The following is a 24,926-nucleotide window of genomic DNA, read 5'->3' on the forward strand; positions in this document are numbered from 1 at the left end:
CCAGGGGAGGGAGTATACATTTGGGTCTCCGGTAATTATCTGGAATTTAACAGGAGCTCGAGAAAAGCCTGTAGTATGAAGGCATTATTAGATGAATATCTGAGTGAAGGAATGAGTGAACAAACTTATCTTCCCACCTAGATTGTACATTTTCTTACCAGCAGGAATTATGCCTTATAACTTTTGGGGTATTCCCTTGGATCTCCAATAATTATCGATAATATAACAAGAGTTGAATGAAAGTTTTCAAAATGAAGGCATTGTTGAATGAATATGTGAATGAATGAAAGAATGAATGAATTTGTCTAACCAAGTAAGCTGTGAATTTCTTACAGGCAGGAGCCGTGCTTTATACTCTTCCGTACCTCCCCACAAACAAAAATGATGGTGATAATGACAATGATGATGATGACGATGATAGTGACCGCTACTGAATCAGCAGGCTTCTTGTCTCTTTCTCTTCCTCCCAGATGTAAAACACACCCGAGAAAGCTTTCCGATCTCACTGAGCTGTTGAGAGAAATAAATGATAACATGTCAGAGCAACATTTTGCAAATATAAAACGCTCTCCAAATGGTTTCACCCCCGGGGCAGTCCCTGGCTTTGAAGGAAAGTAGCTGTCTAACCACTTTAGCAAAGACTTGTGTTCTGGAATACACCCGGGGCAATACCTTGTCATCTGCTAAAAGGTTTCAGAGCAAGAAAACATCCTGCCTGAGCAGAAATATGGGCAACTTCAAAATTGCTGGCAGTGGTAAAGCTCCGACTGACGCTCTCTCCCTGGACCCTGTGTCTGGTTGTATCTTATCCTCCCATTTTGCTCAGGACAGGATATAAGGACATGGTTTCTGCAAGACAACGAGACCTTTCGTCTCTGGGGCCAGGATGCTGATCTCCCTGTGGACCTGTGCCTACCAGGTGGGGGCTCAGCAATGGTCTCTGTAGCAGAAATTGGGGTCAGGCCCCGGGGCTCCAGATCAAATCCTAAACAGCTGTATTGTATGATCCTCTCTGAGCCTTGGTTTCCCTTTTAGTCTCTAAGTCTCCAGAGAGCAGGGATTATACTGCGTCCACCTTTCAAATCAATGCAATAGAAGTAATTTTTTTTCTGTTTACTCAACTCTTAGCCACACTGGCCCTCGTGCCGTTTCTAGGGCATTCCGGACACACATCAGCTTTAGGGCTTTAGGACTCCCTCCCTACAGATAGCAACATGGCGCTCTCTTGCCAGTTTTCAGTCTTTGCTACCATCCTGTTTATAGTTACAACCCCGTTCCCAGTCCCCAGCACTCCTTACTCCAATTTATTTTTCTCCAAAGCACTTACTACCTTCTTGCATACTATGCAATTTGCTCACCTAGTTAGTTTATTGCCTGTTTCCCACCTCCTACCCCATCACAACAGAAGCACTCAGGGATGGTGGGGATTTTTGTCTGTTTTGTTCACTATTTAGAACAGTGCCTGGTACATAGTAGGGCTCAAAAAATCCATTGAAAGAGTAAATGTATTCAACAGATTTATTGAGCGTCTGCTATGTGTCAGGCTCCAGGATATAGAAATGAATGAGAAGGCCCTCAGGATGCTAAGCATCTAGCAAGAGATACAAATAAAGGCAAATAAATTTATTAATCAATAAAATGGGAGCAGAAATAGAAGGGTGACAAGTTCAGAAACAACCGATCAGAACTAACCCATTCACTTGGGAGGAGAGAGGAGTCAGAGGTTTCCTGAGGGACTGACTCCTGATCTGAGCTTAGAGGGATAAATAGCATTTCCTAGGGTTTAGGGACCTGATCCAAAGCAGAAGCCTTGTTTTCGAAAATGGCAAAGCCAAGACACTGTCATTTGTTGGAAATCTTCTATTGTGAGCAGAAATGTGTAGCACCAAGATCATTTAGTAAGTATATATTGAATGGGTGGATGAATAAATAATGTAAACAAAAAGAGGCAATCTCAGGCACCCTCTAGCCCTTCTCCTCTGTGTGTCTTGGTTCTATGGTACATTGCAGGTTGAGTATCCCAAATCCAAAAATCTGAAATCCAAATGCTCCAAAATCTGAAACTTTTTGATAGCTGATACAACACTCAAAGGAAATGCCCATTGAAACATTTCAGATTTTGGATTTTCAGATGTGGGACGCTCAACCAGTAACTTTAATGCAAATAATCCAAAATCTGATAAAATCCAAAATCTAAAACATTTCTAGTTCCAAGCATTTTGGATAAGAAATACTCAACCTGTACTAAAACCTTCTCCCAGACAAAAGAGTTTCCCAACAAACTGGGAGAAAAAGGCTGTCCCGCTGCCCTCTGAGGTTCGACAACCAGGTCTAAAAAGTAAACTAACAAGAGGTAGATTAACAGGAGGAAAGATATGTAAGTTTATCACACGCACAGAGGCAACACAGAAAAAAGTGAATACCCATAAAAATAGTGAGATTTAGCACCTTCTTCACGAGGGAGAGTGTAGGAGGAAGTATGCAACTTGGGGGAGAATAAATGCTGTTTAGGAAAGATGAAAGAGCCCTTAGAAGAGTAGGTGGGAGATTTGAGAGTTTGTGACAAGGTTTGTCTGGGTGTGGTGACCACATCTAGTCCCCTTTCCTGTGACATAAGTCAATCTTTCCTGGTTGATGAAATCCCAGGGAGGGGACTGATGACAATTGAGTTTCTCCTGGACATCTGTCTCAGGCAGACAAGGAGAGTTCAGAGAAAGCTTCTCCCTGTGTTTGCTGGTTTTCAAGTGTTCTCATCTCAAAGTAATCGATATTCCAAAGTGCCATATATTGGAGTGGCTTATCCTGAACTTCTTCAACCCTGCACAAAAATAATTTGATCATTATAACATTTTTAAGTAAGGAATTCTTACCAGAAGCCTCAGTTAAAATGCATATTTTCAGAGGAAGCTGATATAAGTCTTGCATTACCAGAATGGGTTATTTTATTAAATACTTTAATTGACACCTGGAAATAAGTAGGATGCTGAGAGAATGAGAGACAGGCCAGGGAAATTTCAATAGAGACAACAATGGTATAGAGCACAGGTCAGCAAAATACTGCCCATGTGCCAATTCCAGTCCATGCCTGTTTTGAGCTAAAATGGTTTTTATAATTTTAAAGCATGGGGGGGGGATCAAAATAAGAATGCTATTTCAGGACACATGAAAATTACATAGAATTCAAATTTCTATCTCTGTCAATAAGGTTGTACTAGAATACAGCATGATCATCAGCTTGTACATAATTAATGGACGCTTTCCTACCCAAGGGCAGAGTCGAGTAGCTGCAACACACCACACAGCCTGTAAGGCCAAAGCATTTATCCTCTGGCCTTTTACAGAGAGGTCTGCAGGGAAAGAGTAGGGGTTCTCAAGCCCATCTACACATTGGAATCACCCAGGTGGATTTTACAAATATATCAGTGCCTAGGCTCAACTCCCAGAGATTCTTATTTAATGGGTTTGAAGTAGGCCCAGATAGCAGTGCTTTTCAAAAGCTGCCCAAAGTAGACAGCATTCATGGTCTCGGGTAGGCCGTGGCCAGCCATAGCGGAGTCCAAGGTACATAAGAAGAGCCAGGAAGGGGCACACTAGGCAACCCCAAGAGTGAGGCAGCACAGCACCTCCAGGTAGTTGCTTCCTTTCTGGAGCCACTTTCTACATCTCCTCAGTAAAGTATGAAAAGACGAGCAAGGGCTAGCTGAGGGGAGCAAGCTCATATCACGGGAAGGGGCATCCACTTGGCCAATTAAGAGTTCTGTAACCTTGGGCAAGTCACAAACACCGACACCTCAGGTTTTCCAGCTGAAAACCAAAATGATAACATGTGCAGAGCTGCGATAGAGACTCAACAGGACCATGGTTGCATGTAAGCATGCATTTGACACCATCACTTGGTGCTGTAAGCCAATTTAGAAATGCACAATCATTAGGTTCTTTCTGATAAATGATAGCAGCTCAAAAACTACAAAAGATTGGAAATCAAGGCAGATTAAGCTGCTTATCTACACATTCACTACCAGGTTACGTGGAAGTGGAACTCAGACCAGATAGTGCTTGAGAGGATTAATTTCATGTGTCAACTTGCCTAGGCTATGGTACCCAGATATTTGGTCAAACATCAGTCTGGATATTGATGTGAAGATATATTTTAAATGAGGCTAACATTTCAATCAGCAGACTGTGAGTGGAGCACATTATCCTTCATAATGTGGGTGAGCTTTACCTAAAAAGTTAAACAGTTGAAGGCCTTAAGAGAAAACAGGCTGAGGTGCCCCCGGGAAGAGGGAATTCTGCCTGGAGAATGCCTTTGGTCTAGAGAAACAACATCAACTCTTCCCTGGGACTCCAGCCTGCCAGCCTGCCCTACAGAGTTGGGACCTGCCAGCCTCTACAATTGTGTGAACCAGTTCCTTAAAATAAATCCCTTGATAGAGTGAGTGAGTGAGCTACAGTTTGAATGTTTTCATCCCCTCCATAATTCGTGTTGAAACCTAAGCCAACACAGCAGTGTTGGGAGGGGTGACCTTTGGGAGGTGATTGAGTCACCTCAGGTGAATGAGATTAGGTACTCTTGTAAAAGGACTTGAGGGAGCGTGTTTACTCCTTTTTGCCCTTCTCCCTTCTGCTATGTAAGGCCACAGCAAGAAGGCACTCTCCAGACATCAGATGCACCTTGATCTTGGACTTCCCAGCCCCCAGAACTATGAGAAATAAAATTCTATTCTTTATAAAGTACTCAGTATCACGTATTTTGTTATTGCAGCACAAACAAAGATAGATAGAAATATATGTGTACACACACACACACACACACACACGCACACACACACATGCTATTTGATCTGTTTCTCTGGAAAGCCCTGATTAATACAGCTCTACACATACAGCGACTTATTAAGCAAGCATGTATTAATAAGAGGGTAAAAACAGTTCATACAACTTGTTCTATAACCTCAATGAAGAACCAGATCTCTGTCTGTTATGTGAACCATTTTGCATGCCATAATATTCTACAAGTCAGAATTATGTTTCCCTTCTAATTAGCATCATGTAACCAGAATGATCAACCTAGCAGTGGGAGGACCCTTTAGAGATCAGGCATTAGGCACTAGTTCTGAAGACACAGACTCCAGGGCTTGCTGGATTCTCAGACATGGTCCTTGCAAGTGTGGGGATTTTCTCTAAAATATTTAAATCAGTCCACATACTGCACACAGCATTAATTTTCCCAGTAAGAGTCTTTTTCTAACATCCATTATGCTAATTAGTAACCCACATATATCACCAATGAAAACCCATTTCTAAACTCATTGCACTAATTAGCAAAGTCGGTGGTATTGATAAAGGGAAAAGGTAACAAAAGAGATTGTCACAGCCATTTCCAGAATATGAGCTTTCCGATTAGATGACTTGCTGGCCACTCCTGGGAGGTGAATCCCTGATTTATGATAACTGACTGCACCTAGGGTGTGGTTTGAACTAATTGGCACACATATGAAATCACACTGTGATACTGAAGTGTTTAAAATTAAATTATAGACATTATAACAATGAGAAATAAGAAATGTCACATTTCTAAATCAAAGTTTAATCTTCTTTAAGCAACTATGCCACTTGGTGTTAGGGAATTCAACCCCAGCCCCCAGTGGGGTCCTCTTTCCATACCCCTTTAGGTCACCTGAGGGTCGCTGGATTCCTATGTCCCCAGCATCCAAGAAAGCCTCCCTGGTCTCTCCTCCACATGGTCCTGCCAACATGCTCACCATCCAAGATCACCTCAAGTCCGGCATCAGGGACCTTTGCCACGGTGGGAAACCCAGGCCCTTGGGTCAGTCTCCAGGTTACCACACAGCCATGGCCTCTGTAGCACTGGGACACAAAGCCCCACCCATCACGAAACCTCCAAACACCTCCCAGCCCTTTTCCTCTTGCCATTTGCTGGGAAACTCTCTACCTTAAACCTCCCTCCACCTTCAGGACAAGAAGAACCCAAAGGACCACTAGTGTGTGGCAGCTACAAAGCAAGAGAAAAACCAGTTGGATCCTTGATATTTGCATCAAAAAAGAGAAAGAAGAGGCAGGTCTAGGCATGAGCAAAAATGGACCACGTGGGATTTCAGAGGGTGTAGAATGAAGGAAGGCTTCTCAGAAGAAGTGACTCTGAGCAGGGCTGAAATAGGGATGTGCAAAGATCTGTGCAGAAGAGGAGGAGGCCATTGTAGGTTGATGACAGCAGGGCTCAGAAATGTGGTTTTGGAGACTGAGTCCTGGCTGAACTCTCCTTCCTGCAGTTTAACAGCCCCCTCCCCTTCCACTAGTGGGGCAGCCTGACTGAGAAGACGGGAAGTACCTGTGGGACCATCAGGATAATGCTTGGCTCTCCAGATGTCATGAGTTGCTCAGCCTGCTGGAGGGACTGGCTGCTGCATCTCATCTAAGGACTGTCACAGCCTGGCTGACCCTGCCCTGGACTCTGGACAGGGCCCTGAGAGTCTTCCCAGCTGTCTCCATGCTCCATAGCAGCTGGGTTGGACCTGTGAGTCTGTGAAGAAATCTCAGGTTGTCGAACCTGATTGAAAGCGTCTGGGTCTTCACCAGCCTCTCTTAGCCTTGGAAATCACCTCCTTCCTCCCTGCCAATGCCCTTACACCCAATCGCATGCCAGCTCTGGGTTCGATGGTCTCGAGCCTCATTTTTTAGAGTTTCTCTGATTGGCCGTGAAAATGCCTGTTGGCATCTGAAGCTCCAGTTTGGCCTCTCCCCAGACCATCCATGGTGCTGCTCTCTCCCCAGCCACAGAGAGAGGCAACACTGGCCCCATGGTGACTCCAACCAAGGGAAAACAGAAGTTGAAGGAGATTGGAGAGAGCATCCCAGTCTCTCCATGTCCCAGGGCTCAGCAGAGGTGCCAGTTAGTGTCTCCCCCTCTGCATCCTGACTGCCCTCTCTCCGTCCACTGTGCTCCTGCTGTATGCGAGCCTGACGGGGCTGCCAGCCAGGAGTGGCTCCTCCACGTTGCTCCCTCCAAGCTTCCGTGATGATTAATTCTATGTGCCAACTTGGAGAGACGTAGTACCCAGATATTTGTTCAAGCACCAGTCTGAATGTTGTTGTGAAGGTTATTTTTTAGGTGAGGTTAACATTTACATCAGTGGACTTTCTTTGGGTAAAGCCCATTACCCTCCATAGCATGGGTGGTCCTCATGCAATCAAGGGAAGGTCTTAAGAGAAAACAGACTAAGGTTCCACAGAAAGAGAGAATTCTGCCTCCAGACTACTTTCAGACTCGAGCTGCAACATCAGCACTTCCCTGGGTCTCCAGCCTGCTGGACTACCCTGCAGAATTTGGACTTGCTAGTCCCATAATCACGTGAGCCATTTCCTTAACATATATCACTCTCTCTCTTGCTTTCTCTCTCTATTGATACACACACAGGTGCCCATACACACAGCCTTTTGATTCTATTTCTCTAGAGAACACTGAATAATACCGCTTCCAAAATTTTTAGTCTTGGGGGAGCCATCCCTTTCTCCTCTCATAAGATCAATTGTTGCATTTTGAGTAGTTCAGAGGTAGAAGAGGAAGGATAGAGAATAAGAAAATGGGAGAAAGGCAAGGATTTTTTAAAGGGGCAAGGAAGAAAAAGGAAAAAGAAGAAAGCGGCTGGCTGCCAGGAAAGGCTCTGCATCAGCTCGGGTCCCGCAGGAAGCAGACACCAAAGCAAACACCAAAGCAGACACCAAAGCAGAGTCAGCAGTGGAAAAGATGTACTGGAGGGAATGGTTGCATGAGTTAAAGGCAGGAGGGAGCTGGGGTAGGCATAGAAACACTTCAGACCATGATTCAGTCTGTCATCTATGAAGGGAGAGAGAGATAACAAAGAAAATCAGATAGCAAGAGCCTCAAACTGCAGTGCAGCTCTGAGAAGGTCTCAGCCAGCCCACTGGGTGCTCCAGTAGGTGCTCCAGCACAAAGACGGCCTGCAGAGGAGTCTTGCACTGGGTAGAAACATGCAGCCCTGGAAGCCCCGCTTGGCTCAGTCCCAGATGGTTCAACACTGCAGTGGGTCCTGGGAGCCCGCAGCTGCCAGCTGAATGCACTCCTCCCGGAAGGTTCTCTCCTGTAGGGATGCTCCCGCAGGACAGCCACCAGGCTCCCTCACACCTCCTCAGGTTTCCTCCACGGGGACAGATGAGTGGGGAGGGACACTGAATCCACACTCTGTTGTTCTTTTTTACAGGTGCAAAAGCTTGCAGGACCAAAGATAACTAGTAATTTACTTTTAGAGAAAGCACATGTAACAAAACCATTGCCCTGCAGCATTAGCCGTATCCGATGTGATCATTGCAGCAGGCAGGTGTTATGGTCACCCCAGCATCTCCTTGGAGAGCCACCCTTCTGTCATTCTTGGTCATGTTGCTCTGGTGGCACTATCCTCACCCCTGGCTTTCAGGAGGGCAGGTCACCTAGGTGTGGCTAACCAGGACATTTCAGTCTCAGGTTAAGTGATGGGTTGAGAGATAAGCATGTGACCTTAGCCATGTAAATCAAAGCCCTGTCAGAAAAACAGTCAGGAAACAGGTTCTCTCTGATCTTTGCAATCACTGGCAGTGCCATGGACCCAGGTACCATGTGCCAAGGGTCCGCTGGGCATGAGGCTAACAGAAGAGAGTAGAGCTGTGAGAGGCAGAGACCTAAGGCCAAGCTAAAGAATTTTTTAAAAAAGGGGAAATCCAAAAGAGTTTATCATTAACAAAATTTTACAGAAAAAATTGTTAAGATATGTGTTTTTTCTAGAAGGAAATAGAAATCAGAAAATTCTAGAAAGAATGGTAAGCAAGGAAATTGATCTTTCTAAAAGGTAAGCAAATCTAAACCAGCATTTACAAGTCAATAATAAAGCAATAAATCCATTAAATCCTATTGATTAATTTGGGATAAAAACAAGGTCAGAAGTAAATAATAGACAACAATAACACATAAGATCAAAGGAGGGAGGCCCAGGGTTAAAGTAGTCTAAGGTTTTTTTCAGAAAGAGTCTAGACATATAATTTAACTTTATCCTTTGTTTAGTTAAGATGTATGTTAAAATTAAGGGCAAGCACTAGAAGGTTAAAAATATAAAATAACTTCCGATGGTTAGAGGGGAAAAAGAAGACTACAGGAAATGCAATCAAAATAAAACATAAGAAAAGGGATGTTGAGAAGAAGAATAAAAAATGCAAATAGAAAGCACAAAGAAGGTGAAAGGACTAAATCCAAATATATCAGTCTCCAAAATAAATATAGACTAAACCCTTCAGTTGCAGACAAAATTGTTCTCAAGTATGGGGAAGAACCTATATAAGATGAGCCTGGAACACATTATTATACCAGAAAGCAAGAAAGTTATAGAAGACTAATGAAGGTCACATCAAAAGGATTCCAGAGCCCATCTGAGGCTCCCAAAGTTGGGACAATGTGAGCATCAATAAGAATAACTGCAATGAATAGAAACACAGAAAATATATTTGCAATATAAATCACACAAAATCTATTAGTAAACATATAAGCAAAAGATTATAATGAAGTGAAATATGTCAAATATATCATAATGGTAATTTTTAAATGATCATTTTTAAGAAAATTAACTCATTTAAAAAAACTAATCAAAAAAAGGGGAAAAAATCATGCATCTATCCTACCTTTCCTATGCAAACAATGCCTCAAGGTAACCAAATAATTGATAGGGAAAGTTTCTCCTTATTAAATAAACTCATCTATAAAATGAAGAAGTGTTAGAGAATTGGAATTAAACAAAGAATACAGAATTACCATTTTGCAACCATTTTGAATGGTAAATTCACCCCAAAAGTCAACAACTTTTTCTTGAAGGCCATGTAGTACTTTAGACTTCACAGGCCCATGGTCTTTGTGATAACTACTCAACCCTACTGTTGTAGCCCGAAAGCAGCCATGGACAATATGTGAGTGAATAGGCATGGCTGAATTCCAATAAAATTTTATTTATAAAAATAGGCAGTGGTCAGAATTTGGCTCTCAGGCCACCATAGTTTGCTGACCCCTGATCTAGTTGGTGGTCATCAGTGTTTGCTAACATCATAGAGAGGCCACCATACTAACCAGGCACTCTCAAGCACAATGCAACTAATTTAAAAAGTAATTGCAAAACAAAATCATATTCAGAAATGTTGAAATACACTTCCAAAGATCTTAAAAATCAATTAATAAAAATGGAAATTAGGCCAGGTGAGGTGGCTCACGCCTGTAATCCTAGAATTCTGGGAGGCCGAGGCGGGTGGATCATTTGAGCTCAGAAGTTCGAGACCAGCCTGAGCAAGAGTGAGACCCTGTCTCTACTAAAAAAAATAGAAAGAAATTAGCTGAACAACTAAAAATATATAGAAAAAATTAGCCAGGCATGGTGGCACGTGCCTGTAGTCCCTGCTACTTGGGAGGCTGAGGCAGAAGGATCCCTTGAGCCCAGGAGTCTGAGGTTGCTATGTGCTAGGCTGACGCCACGGCACTCTAGCCCAGGCCACAGAGTGAGACTCTGTCTCAAAAAAAAAAAAAAAAAAAAATGGAAATTAGAAAATATTTAGAACAAAATGATAACAAAAAACACTGTACATCAAACTTGTGTAATTCAGCTAAAGTGGTACTTAGAGGGAAATTATAGCCTTTAATGTTACATTGGAAAAGAAGAAAGATTGAAAATTAATTGAGCTAAGCTTGTGAACATTTAGGGAAAGAACAACAGAATAAAGCCAAAGAAAGTAGATAAAACTACATAATAAAGACAAGAGGGGAAAAAAAAAGACAAGAGGAGAAGTTAGTAATTTGGAAACAAAACTACAAAACAGAGACAAAAGGAGAGCCAAAAGCTGAATATTTGAAAAGAACAATAAAACAGACACAGCAAGAAAACCAGTTACACCCACACTTCAAACAATCAGCATAGAAAGGAACCAAGAGATTTCACATTAAGAATACTGCAAATGACAGATTAGAAAGATTAGGAAGGAAGGCAATGTTTTTTTAACTAATGATAGCAAACAACTAGGACTTATTCGGTCTGGGGATTCTCAATCTTTTACCTAAGTGCCTATAATCCTTTGTGATTTATTTAGAATCCACTCTTTTATATCCACTTCTGCCTCTTTAGTTCCCTTTAGTTCCCTCTTTAGTTCCTGAACTTCCCTCCTCACTCTCAGCTGATTGATAACCTCACCTCAACATCATCAAGGAAATAGAAACCACAAGTGGCAGTCCCCTCGCTCTACTCACTTCCCTAAATTTACTAACCCTACCTGCTCTGTACCCATTTTTCTACAAGCCCAAACCCTTACAGCCATGTTTGCATTCACCTTTCCTGGCCTTCTTTTTCCTAACTAGTGTTTGCAGTTATTTCTTCACAATGTCCTTCCCCGTGGGTTTGCTCCATCCCACCAACAACCTCATTAACACACAAGTGAACAGGTGCAGCCACCTCTTACCCTGGCTCCCTGGCTCCTGTCATTTTCCCCCAGTCACCATGGCAACCACAGACAATTTAATTTCCATTTTTAAAAAATTAAATAGAAAAAAAAAACTAATCATGCTTTCCTGCTTTAAAGCTATCCACAACTCCCTCCTGCTGGTCACATGAAGACCAAGCTTGAAGCTGGCCATTTGAGCCTTTCCCTTCCCACCCAGCCCTTCCCCTCTGCACTCCTGCCCTGCCAGGACACCGCCCTGCTGGGCCACACTCGCTGCAGCTCTCCACCTCTGCTCATCAAGGACTCCCTCCTGGGATCCTTCTACTTCTCCTACTTTTCCCCCAAACTCCCATGAACTTCAATCTATATAAAGTATCAAGGGCCTCATTTATAAAATATGAGTCATTTCTGCAAATAGCAAGACATTATTCTTTCATCAAATATGGATTGAGCATTTTCACCTAAAGACTTTTATTAGAATATATGTATGTATTATATATTCTAATATATAATCTGTTATATAATATACAATTGACCCTTGAACAACATAAGTTTGAACTGCACAGGTTCACTTATATGAGATTTTCTTCCTCCTCTGCCATCCCTGAGACAAGACCCACCCCTCCTCTTCCTCCTCCTCCTCCTCCTCAGCCTACTCAACATGAAGACAATGAGGATGAAAACTTTTATGGTAATCCACTCCCACTTAATGAATAGTAAATATATTTTCTCTTCCTTATGATGGTCTTAATAATATTTTCTTTTCTTTATCTTACTTTATTGTAAGAATATGGTATATAATACATATAACATGCAAATATATGTTAATCCACTGTTTATGTTATTGGTGAGGTTTCCAGTCAACAGACTATAGTAGTTAAGGTTTGAGGAGTCAAAAGTTATATGTGGACTTACAGCTGCATGAAGGGTTGGCCTCCTAACCCCCATGTTGTTCAAAAGTCACGTGTGTGTGTGTATGTGTGTGTGTATGCTTATCGACCCTATACATAATAACCAAAAACTTGACACAACCCAAATAAGAATGAACAAATAAATTGTAACATATGTATAGAATGAAATATTCTACAGTACTGAGAATAAACAAGCAAATAATATAGGGCATATATACATATAATTCTATCCATACAAAGTCTGAAACCAGCAACACTAATCTCTGGAATTATATATCAAGGTAGTAGCTACCATAGACAGGATGAGAGGAGGAGCTGGTGGCTGCAACAGGAAATTATGGAGGCTTCTGGGAGAATAGCAGTTCTGCTTCTTGAGCTGGGTACTGGTTACAGGGTGTGTTCCCTTTGTAAAAAAAAAAAATGCATCAAGCTGTATATTTATGATTTGTGCACTTTTTTGTACATGTTAAACTTTAACAAAATATCAACCTTAAAAATGCAGTGAGTATCCACTATGTGCTAAGCACAGGGTTAGAGGCACTGGGGACACAAAGAGAATGTTGGTCCCTCAAGGGCTAGAAGCTAGTGCAAAAGACAGGTGAGCACCACGACAGGCGTTACCACACAGTGAGAAAGCAAAGATTGAGGTAAGCATGGAGTGCAACCCACCCCAGCTCTTTGAACCTCAGTTTCCTCATCTGTAAAATGGGAATGATATTTCCTCCCTCACTGAGCTACATAAGAATTATCTTAGTCCATTTTGTGCTGCTATAAAGAAATATCTGAGGCTGAGTAATTTATAAAGAAAACAGTTTATTTGGCTCATTATTCTGATGGCTGGAAAGTTGAAGATTGAGCATCTGCATCTGGTGAGGGCCCCAGGCTGCCCTCACTCATGGTGGAAGGCGAAGGGGAACTGGCTCATGCAGAGATCACGTGGCCAGAGGGGAAGCTGGAGAGAAGGGAAGGGGGTGCCAGGCTCTCTTTAACAACCAGCTCTTGCAAGAATGAATAGAGTGGGAACTCACCCCAAGGGAGGGCATTAATCTATTCATGAGGGATCCACCCCCATGCCACATATACCTCCCACCAGACCCCACCTCCAACACTGAGGATCAAATATCAACATGAGGCTTGCAGGGGACAAATATCCAAACCATAGCAAGGATCGGGATAGAATCCAACATACAATATAGATGAACACGCCCCATAGAGTGCCTGGAGCATAGCAGGTGTCCAACAAAGGTTGCTTATCTCTGGATCCCTTCTCAGCATGGAAATTCCAGAAATTCTTCAAAGATAGAGGCTTCTCGCTCTCCCCCAACCCGCACCCCACACACACACACAGGGACACACACACTCACACGTAAACATGCACATATACACACACTGCTAGTCACGGCCTGTTGGGTTAAGACACCAGCATAAAATCTATATTTAACTTCAAAGTTGTTCTTGGTCATTCTCTCTCATTTCTAAAAACTCCTGGGTTCTCATAACCACCCACCTGCATAGCTCTGAGCTGTTCCCAGTCAGAAGACACATCGATTTCCTCTGCTGCCTGGTGCCAGACAGCAGCCCAAAGCACCACCAAAAAGTACCATTGAGGCAAATGGCCCGAGTCCTGATGTACCTGGCTAAGAAATGAATGGCTTCCTCTCCAGGCACTTTCTCTTTCTTCTCTTCCCAATCTGATGAAAACAATTATTAATATTAATGTTTATAAATGAAAAGGGAGCATGGGTAGACTGTGCCAGGTTTGGAGGCCGTAGGCCCAGCTGGCTTCATCTGACAGCAGTCCCATGCTATACGACAGTGGAAACAGACAGTGGCCTCAGTCCGCAGACCACAGAGTCACTACATGATCTTGAACAGATCCCCAAAGCTGTGGTCAGGATGCAGGGCACTCCTTCTTGGCGCCACCCAGGAGACGTGAGCCCTCGCTGGGAAGAAAATTCACTATAGCAAGTCAGAGGCCACATATCTGTGCAAGGAGCCAGTACAACACCTTCACCTTTTTGGTTCCCTCTCCAAAATCTCTCTCAAACCTTACCCCTTCCTCCCTTCTCTCTTACCAAAACCTGAGCCCCCATCATTTCTCAGCTGCACTTCTAAAATTGCCTCCTCTTCTGTCTTTCTGATTTCCTTCTGGCCCTGGCAGCCACCCCAGCGTCCCTTCATCCCCTCAAGCCACAGAGCTCCGTCCACATGTGGCAGTATGGAGGCAGAGATCAGAGTGATGCATCTACAAGCTGAGGAACACCAAGGATCACCTGCCTTGCCCCATGCCCTCTCTTCACTTAAATCCTACTTATCCTGCAGATTTCTGCTTCATTGTCACCTTCCTAGAATCCTTACTGACCCTTCCGCAGTCTAAACTCGAGTCCTATCCTGTCATTCTCCCCTTATAACCAACACCATTTGCAAGTATCTGTTGATCTGTGTATTTGTTTGCATATCTGTCTCCTTCACTGCTAGACAGTAGACTCCACGAAGTCAGAAACTGTGTTTTCCACTCATCACTCTGTCCTCAAACACTGTAGGTGGTCCATATTATTTGAAGGATTGAATGACTGATTGAGCATCGATGGGGTTCTGGAAAAGGAACATTGCCAAACAACTTCAAGTTGCAGAATAAAAAGGCTTTTCCCTTCATTAGTGAAAAAAAGTTTGGAAGGCAATGGGTGAATTGCGGGGCTTTTTATTGCTTCAAGTTATGGGCTCATTCTGTGCTGAATGAGCACAGAACAGGACAAACCTGTCCTGCCACACACAAGCTATGTGACCTTTGGAAAGTTACTTCACCTCTTAGAGATCTAGTTTATTTCAAACAATGGGAAAAATAATACAATTTTGAATTATTGATAGAATCAGATAAAGTAAAAGATATGAAAGTATTTATAGATTCTTAAAGCATGGGATATAGTTCATGGGGTCTAAGTTAAGGCAGTAATAGGAGGAGGAAAGTACTAGAAGTGTGCAAAGCCTGTGTCTGATGCATTCCACAAGGACATACATGTGCATGCACTGTCCTGGGTTGAACAGCGTTCCTCAAAAATTCATATGCACCTAGAATGTGTGAATGTGACCTTATTTGGAAGTAAGGTGTTTGCAGATGCAATCAAGTAAGGATGAAGTCATACTGAATTGGAATGGGCCCTAATCCAAGGCTTGATGTATTTATAAGGATAGAAAATTCTGAACATAGAGACACAAAGGAGAAGGCCATGTGCAGATGAAGGCAAAGATTGGAGTGATTCATCGACAAGTCAAGGAACACTGAGGATTGCCAGCAACCACAAGAAGCTAAGAAAGGATTCTCCATGATATCCTTCAGAGAGATCATGGCCATAATAACACCTTGAGTTTTGGACTTCTGGCCTCCAGAGCTATGAAATAATAAATCTCTGCTGTTTTAAGCCAACCACTTTGTTGGCAGCCCTAAGATGATATATCTAATATGCACACACACTTGCAATCTGCCATTTTAGATTCCTACAGGTGGCACATGCACCCCACCTTTGCCCTAGTGAGGCTTTGTAACCAAGGAAACAGCTCCAGTTCTTAGCCTTAAAAAGCTACCAAGATCTCTCAGCAAAAGATAAAGAACAAAGATGAATTGTTTCTCTGGAACTGCCTGCTCCTTGGGTGACGCTTGTCAATCTTCACGCCCCAGTTCCCTGCCTGCATATAATGCCATCCAAGGTTGTAGTGGCAGCAGCCAAGACCAGCTTTCCCTGTCTCCTGGGGTCTGATCAACAGCTGGTGTTCCTCCTCCTTACTGCAAACCATTGGCAGAACAATTCCATCACAGATCCAAACTGATTCAGAAATAAGTGGCCAGGAATGATTTTTATTTGCAACCCCAAGTGTGTGCTTCTATACAAATGACCTACAAGGAGAAACTAGCCAAAGTGTTTTAGGTCACCTCCCCAGCAGGACACCAGCTGTGATTTCCTCTTCTTGATTGCACCTTAGAGATCAGGGACCAGAACCGCAGTCAGCACTCAGCAGTGACAGAAGGGAAGCCCCAGCTCATCGCCAAAGCCCACAGCTAGGGCTGTACCTTCCTCTGATGTGTCAGGTAGGAATGCCCCTTCCCTACACCTGCAATTCTTCCCCAAACATTTCTGGCCCTTTACTACTCCCCGCAGAGGTAGAATGAGTTTCCTGGTCTGGATACAACCGCCATTGGTCCACATTTCTCATTAGGAAGATCACTTATCAAAGGTGTTGAGTGACGGTCATTGGTCCCTTTGTCTTCCCCTGTCCACCTAGACTCATGGGCAGCAGAGCCTTGAGAAAGTGCAGTCTGCTCGGCAGAACCCAATTGACCTTGAGTAGACAATACTGGATAAGCAATAAGCAAGCCCATGGGGGCTCTATGCCCCCACGAATCTTCATCAATAATGAAAGTGGCATTTGGTCTCCACATCTTAGTCATTTGTGTGATTTCTCATTTGGTTGAGAACACGGGTGGTAAAGAGAGGTGCTCTTTCTTGCCTCCCCCCCCCAATTGACCCTGAGATACAGTTGATTCTTGTTATTCATGGTAGTTATATTCTATAAAATTGTTGCAAATACTGAATTAGAAAATACTGAACCATCACTCCTAGGGTAAATGTGTGTGTGTGTGTGTCTATATGCACAATACACACACACACATCTATATCTATATAGATAGATATACACATAGATCTCACATAGATTATAACCTTAAATCCTTAAAAAAATACTGTTAGGTTATATTTTCTGTATTTTACAAAACAGAAACAAAATCCAGAGTGCTAAGTGACTTGCCTGAAGCCACCTCACTCACAGGGGAGCCAGAGCTGGATTCAGATCCAGTCCACCTGGCCCATTGTTGGAGCTTCCTGCAATGTACTGCACTGCTCTCTACACCCCCATCTCCTGCTCCTCTCTGGAGGAGAGCTCAAAAAGGTGACAGAGTGTTGCCTTGTTCAACCGCAGCTAGGAACATGCACACTGGAAAACTCTAACTCACTGCTGTGCGTGTGTCTACAAATGACCACAAAAGTGCATGAGTTGCTTTGGGGATTACACATAAATTTCAGTGAGTATGCAAATTCACAAATATGGAATGGTGACTAGTGAGGATGAACCGTGCGTTCACTGGCTTCGTGGTAAAAGGATTATACATCCACCTGTTGCTGGGTGACTTGCAGTGCCTCCCTGTGGGGAGGAGTATACTTCTCTGTCTGTTGTCACCAGACCCGGCCATGAGACTTGCTTTGGCCAGTGAAATGCAAGTGGCAATGACATACACCAATCTTAGAGAGAACTTCCAAGAATCATGGTTTTATCCACTTTCTTATTCTATTTCCTCTGCCACAAGAACAGCATGTTCCAGATAGGGCTGCTCCTTGAGCATGGATCCTAGAATGAAGAAGACACATGAATCATAGCTGACATGTAACACAAATGAGAAATATGTCTTTGGGCTCATAAGCCACTGAGATTTTGAGGTTTGGACTATAGAATAACCAAGGGAAAACTGACTAATATAGATCCCAGCTGTAACAAATAGATAATTGCTGTAACTTGTATCCTATGAGTTAGATAATAAATCCCCTTTTGTTTAAATAGTGGTTGGCTGGAACTTCTGCTTTCTACAAACCAATAAGGAGGTAAAGTCAACCTATATGGTCTAGAATACAAACAATGGGTCAGCAACAGAGACCAGGACTTCATCCCACGGTAGCCCGGTGGGCTGCCCAGGTCTTCCAGGAAGCAATGCCAAAACAGGACTAGACGTATGCACAAGAGATTCACTTCCCGTGGGGGATTAGGGGGCCGTAGGGAGAAGGCTGGAAGGGCCTTCAGACAGTGAGGCAGGTCTGACATCTGAGAAAGGAGAGAGAAGGAAAGATTGTGGGGAACAGATTCAGACTGCAGTTCCGAGTGAGTTTCAACCAGGAGGGTCGGGAGTCCCAAAGCCAAAGCTGCTCCCTGGGGGCATCTTGGCTTGAGCAGATACCCCTGCCAAGCTCAGTGCTCTGGGGAAAGCACAGCCTCGGCTCATGGGGCAGCTGCTGGGGGCTGTCGACCCACTGTGCTCCCCGCAGAGCCGTTCTCTTGCAGGAGACCTGAGTGGTGCATCTCGATGGCTGCCACACCAAGCAAGAGTTAGAAGACAATGCTTGGGCTTTAAAATAAAGACCCCTTTGTGGGGCCCAACTTCATGGAAAATGGGTAATAGGAGGAATATATTAGAGATAAAATTCCAACGACATGGCCCTTAAAACACATATAATAGACTCAACACCTGGAATATATTTCCATTTCTACAAAGTGCTTGAGGACCACGTCATCCCCTTACCCAGACAGAGTGTTGCTCCTTCAAAGAGGAGGAACAGTAACGTTCAACCACTCGTGCAAGGTTATACAGCAAGTCCAGGCAAACCAGAATTCAGGCGATGATGATCGCGTAATCCCTAGGCAGCCTCTGGCTTTCTCCTAGGAGACTTGTGCAGACTCTCTAACCAAAACAGCCTGAACTTGACAGCCCCCGCCCATGCTCACCCCTCTCCTCTGATTTGCAGGATATGTCCACGCAGAAGCCACACAGGGTCACAATGTCCACTCCCAGCTCCTCATTTCACATGGAAAGCAAGTGGCACCCAGACAAGAGGAGGGTGATGCCCGGGGCCAGGCCACCGAATGGAGACAAGACCCCAGAACCTCCAAGTCTGTCCAGTATTACAATGAGGAAACTGAGGCCTGGATTTCCAAACTCTGCATATGCTGTGGCGTTCACTCATTCACCTGACACATGTTTATGGAGCATCTACTGTGCTTATTGGCTTAGTCCCTGGGAACATGGGTGAGAACAGACCCTGCCCTCCTAGAACTTACGTTTTCAGAGTCTTCCCAGGTGTGGCTCCAAAGCAGGCTCCAGCAGCCCCTGGTTTGGTTCTAAATCCACCAGGCAAGAGCACAGCCTTCCCCTGCTGTGTGTGAGCTCGTGAATTTTTCCTATGTCAATGAGGTCAATTACTTTCCTGCAGTTTTGCAGCAAAGCTTTTCAAGACTCTCCAGTCACTGAGCTTATTAATTACTGTAACAGCTGTTTTACATACCCTAATTATCTCTCCATGGCACAGACAATGGTCTTTTGCAAGATTTTTTTTTCTTACTTTTTCCTGTAAAAATAGAAAAAATGAATATGTATGTATTTTTTTAGGCTTTTTCAGAATTTAAACACAACGTGGGCACCACCTACTGGTTAATATGAGAAATATCTGCACTAATTACTATGATCTCAATTTTGAACATCCTAATAAAATTAATGGCAATAAAATAATGATTAGTTTTTAAATAATATTTGTAAATACCATTAAAGCACCTACTGCATTCTTCTTATAAGTGCCTTAATTCTCATAGTATAATTATTCTGAAATATTTATCATGAATATCATAGCTTACACTTGGTTAGAACTTGTTATATACATAATTACATATAATATTATATAAAATATATGTTATATATTAGTACATATAATCTCATTAAATCTTCACAACAACTCTATTCGGGGGGAGGATTTCAAAGATTAGGAAATGGATACAGATAGCGGAAGTAACTTGCCCAGGAATTAGGTAGCACAGCCAAGATTTGAACTCCCATGGGTGTGACTTCTCTTCTGCACCAGTGTTATATAAGAAACTTAGCAAAAGGAGGCAGAAAAGTATTCAAGGTACATAGGACCCTTCCTCTATTCTTCCCGCACTTTTTTTGCACCTTCCACACCTCCCAGCTCCCTGGTCCCCATTGGAGTAAGGAACTGCTTGACCCCCTGACACCCTCTTCGGAATCAAACACACACACACACTCCCTAGTACTGATTGGATCTCCAATTGGCTTTTCCTGGGACTCCAAGAACAGCAGGTATCACATTGATAATCCTTGGTGTCTTCCAAACAGCACTTTGCAAATGTTGGTAATTCATTGTATGCCTAAGGAGTGATCAAGAATGGAAGAACCCCAAGACCAAGTCCATTAGGTAGGGTTGAGCACAACTGTACCCTTTACAGAAAGTTATTCAGCCCCTTTCAACTTCAGTTTCCTCGTCTTAAAATGAGGGTAATAATCCCAAGCTCTGTGCTACAGTTTGGATGTTTGTACCCCCAAACCTCATGTTGATATTTGATCTCCAGAGTTGGAGGTGGGGCCTCATGGGAAGTGTTTGGGTAATTGGGGTGGATCCCTCAGGAATAGATTAACGACCTGCCTTAGGGGTGAGTTCTCACTCATTAGTTTTCATGAAAGCTTGTTGTTGAAAAGAGCCTGGCACCTCCCTCCTCTCTCTCCCTTTTTCTCTCCCTCTCTCATTCCCCCTCTCCACACATTATCTCTGCACATGCCAGCTCCCCTCCACACCTTCTGAGACCCTGAGACCCCCAGCAGGTGCCCAGTCTTGAACCTTCCAGCCTGCAGAACCATGAGCCAAGTAAACCTCTTTTCTTTATAAATTATCCAGCCTCAGGTATTCCTTTATAGTGACACTAAATGGACTAAGACACTCTAAAAAGTTCAGTGATGACTAAAGAGGCGTCACATTGGAAAGTGCCTCATCAAGTCTTAACCCCTTCCCATGTGCCAGAGAAAGGGCTTCCCCAACAACACAGCTCCGGTGAACTGTAAATTCCTCCATAAACTGTGAAGCTGATTGGAAACCACAGAGATACAAAGACTAACTATAATGTGCTACAGGAATGTACATTGTTATAATTATTAAACAAGAAGAATTGGGGTTCCACGGTGATCTATCAATTCCACCATTTATTGGGTACTTTGCCACCCAGGCACATGTGGGGGCATTGAAGAGCAGAGTATTCAGAATACAGCACGGCCCTGTTGGGGGGAGGGGCATTTATTACCCAGCAGGAAGACTGTATTCCTTCCATTTTTCTCAAGCTGACACAACTAGGACTGGTGGGTAATTGAAAAGAAGCCAACTTCAGCCCAGGGTGGGAAGCACACAACAGCAAGGGTGCAGCATTGAAACACCTCTCAGCTGTTCTGACTCTGCTACTCACCTTGTGTGTCTTTGTGACTACTTACCCTGTCTTCCATATGAGTATCAGCCCAGATTACAGATATAAAAATGATATGTTAAATCACTAAGCAAATATTGTAGCCAAGACTGCTAATATTCTTCAATTTCATTTCCTCCTTCCATGGCTGGGAGCCTGACTGCTCAGAATAAAGACTACATTTCCCAGACGTCCTTGCAAATAGAAGTGGTCATATGACTATGTTCTGCCAATGGGGTGTGCACAAAATGTCCTGCAGTAGTTCTTGTTGAATCTGGGAACCTTCTTTAGAGATAGATGGCCCACCCACTCTGTCCCCTTCTGCCCACCTCCCTCCGTGTTTGGAATGGGCATGAGACTAATAAAGCTCCATCTCGGGCTAAGAGGACAGTAGGTAAGCCCTAGGGAGAGTATAATGGAAGGTTACAATGGCCCAGGTCCCTGTGGACTTTGTAGACCAGAACCCAGAACCATCATAGCAGTGTTGGACAGGGTTGCTGATGGGTATTTACATGAGAGAGGATAAATATCTATTTAAGCCACTGTCATTTTGGTTTTCTGTTACAACTGAATCTAATTCTAACTCACATAAATAGTTTGCTGTCATTACTAAGGATATGCCAAAATGGCCTTTATAACCATGTTATTATACAACAGAATGGGATGGACGAAAAACGATGTCAACTCCCAGCACACACAACACTTGAGTAGAGACTGTCCAAGCTTCTGTCAAGGTTATAATTGAACAAAATCTTCTAGCAGCTGGAGTCCAAAGACCAGCAATCCCGCGGGCATGAGACCCAGGTGCACAGTAGGACCCATGACAGAAATCGAGCCACATTGTGAATAATTCATGCAAAAATATATTCCCAAATCATCTCCCACGTGCGGATGCTCAGGCTACATGGGAGCTATGACATGATCCCTGCCCTCAAGTGGCTCACAGCCTGGTGGGAGACAGAGACGGATAATGACAGCACTGTGCAGTCTGTGCCGAATCAGAGACGTTTGAGGTACTGTGGGAACACGAGAGTGATGGACACAGGCATTCTGGTAAGGAACCAAAGGGAGAATCAGGAAAGATTTCTCAGGGGAGACATGTAAGGTTGGTCTTAATGGATAAATGGGAGTTATCCAGAGGAGAAGAGTGGAGAAAACATCCCAGGCAGAGCACCAAGTGCAGAGAGGCAAGAAAACTTTGGTTGGAAACCCAGAGCAGAGACCACAGGGCCACACCTGGAAGGAGTGGCCAGCCCAGGTGAACCCTGCCAGCCTTCCCAGGCTCCACTTGCTGGGGAGACTCAGAGGATGCTGTGGAGGTGCTCTGGGCTCCCCAGTTGTCTATAACACGGGCAGCTTCTGCATTTCAGGTCCTCGCAGTGAGCAATGAGACATATGGGCTTCACAGATAGAGAGTGAGAAAATACCAAAGTGCTCAAAGCAGAAGTGAGAGATCTGGGTTAAGCGAAAGATAAGCTAGTGTTATTGATCCCATTTGTGGAGACAACACAGGAGCCAAGCTGCCATCTCTGTGCCTGCCCTCTCCTTGAATAGAAGCTCTCAATCCCACAGAGACATGAACCCGAGGGGCCAAGCGGAATTGTCCCAGAGCCTCCCTGGGTGTCCTCGCTCTCTCTTCTACATCAGAACTGACACATTCCCTTCTACGGAGAATTGGGACAAGGCTTTGCAGCCTCCGAGAGCCATTCCCTGCCTTGCCCTGCCGCGTCCTGAGGGTCTGCCTTCCCAAAAGTCAGGCTCCAGTTCCCGTCTTCTCAGACCTGCACACTCAGCCCCTGTCCTGACTGACACTCCGCTGCGCCCCCACGTAGAAATGGTCTGAGTAAGAAGGATGGTACTAGGAAGAAGGAAACATCGCAGTCTCAAGTGCAACCTTACGCGAGGGCTCTCCCCACGACCCTTTGTGAAAGGAACAGGTACCCACACTGCTGCCATGAGAAACGGAGGTGCGAAGTCACTGTGCCACAGATTATGCCAAGTCAATGACACTCTTGTCACTATACCACTGCTGCTCTAGGGAGAAAATGTCCATTCCTGACCCCAAAAGTCCCATTTTTCCCATGGCATGTGTGATTAAAGACCCTCGCTGTCAGCCTCCCAGCTTGAGCACAAGGGCACCTAAGTAAGGAATGCCTGTGTGTTCCAGGCGCTGACATAAATCATCTCATTTCAGCCTGCACAATGTCTACTTTGAGGTTGGAATCATTATACCTGTGGTACAGACTCGGCAAAACTAAAAGTGATTCATGTAAGACCCAAGAACTAGTAACCAGAAGATGGAGTCCCAAAACTGTGCTCTTTCCACTCTACCAGAGAGCACCATTGCAAACAATGCAGATTCCTGGGCCCCACCCCAGACCACCTGGAGCAGGATCTCTGAGGGCAGAACCCAGCAATGTACTTTCAAAAAGCCATTTCTCTCCATGATTTGTATGGTTGGTAAAGTGTGAGAATGGTGTCCTATGCCCCAAAAGTCCAGTAATACGAGGCAACTGCCCAAGATGAGTCACCAGAGCACATGGGCTGGGAGGCTGATGCACAGGGCTTAAGAACCTGGTGTCTGGAGCCAGGTTGCTTGGGTCTCAAACCTGGCTCTGCCCATCCTAGCTATGTCACTCTGCAGAAGTTATGTATGCTCACTGGGCCTCAGTTTCCCTCTCTGAAAAACTGGTTTCAAAATAGTACAATACCTATATGGTTGTCTGGGGGATTGAATGAGTTAAATGCATAGAGAGCTTAGAACAGGGCTCGCCACAGAGATAGCACCTGAAATGTTGTTATTGTCATTGTTGTGTGGTTAATTGCCCAAAATGGCACAGGAAAGAGGAGAATACTTGCTAATGTCCCTGAAGGAGGACGTCAAAAAGCAGAGTTCAAAGGATTTGGATAGATGAAGATTAAAGAGACGAAATAACTAGCTCCTTCTTGAGTTTCTAGGCTAGTTCTTATGACACTGTTTGCTTGGGAAATGTCACCAAGAGCAAGTCACTGTAGTTGAGACAGGTCATGAATCATTCTGCAGGGCTGAATCACAGGCCAAGCACACCTTTAGGATCTTCAGGTGAGCGATGTGATCTTGCTTAAGCTGCCGACACCTTCCCCAAAGAAGTGAGCTGTGTTTGCTTTCCGTGGCCACTAGGGGGAGACAAACAGAGCTTAATTAACGTTACAAAGAATGAAAGGAATTCTGAAGTTCTTTGGTGAATTTTCCACTGTTAGGTTTTCACTTATGCTAGTCCCCTTCTTAGAATGTCCCTGTTTTAACCTGTTAACTTGCTGTTAACCTCCCAGCTGACTTCTCCATGCTCCAACTAATGAGCCAGACGCTGTGCTAAGGGCCATGGGAGATAAAAGCACATACGAGGCATTGCCCTTCCACTGGAGGGCAAGGACATCCAAGGAAAGAATACCCGCTATATTCCAGGCACTGTGCTGGACTCCAAATACACACCGTCTCAT

The 24,926-nt window shown here is 44.0% G+C and overlaps 1 long non-coding RNA gene across 1 annotated transcript; it reads right to left on the minus strand.

Annotated features, from left to right (window-relative positions):
• Positions 1–405: 405 nt before the first annotated feature.
• On the minus strand, positions 406–24,607 carry LOC105882732 (uncharacterized). The gene is made up of 3 exons (XR_001159395.2): positions 24,514–24,607; positions 12,685–12,795; positions 406–510 (listed from the first exon to the last, which is right to left on the minus strand). It is a non-coding gene; the product is annotated as an uncharacterized LOC105882732 (long non-coding RNA).
• Between the last annotated feature and the right edge of the window lie 319 nt (positions 24,608–24,926).

The sequence above is a fragment of the Microcebus murinus genome, chromosome 7, assembly GCF_040939455.1.
Source record: "Microcebus murinus isolate Inina chromosome 7, M.murinus_Inina_mat1.0, whole genome shotgun sequence".
Taxonomy (NCBI): Eukaryota; Metazoa; Chordata; class Mammalia; order Primates; family Cheirogaleidae; genus Microcebus; species Microcebus murinus.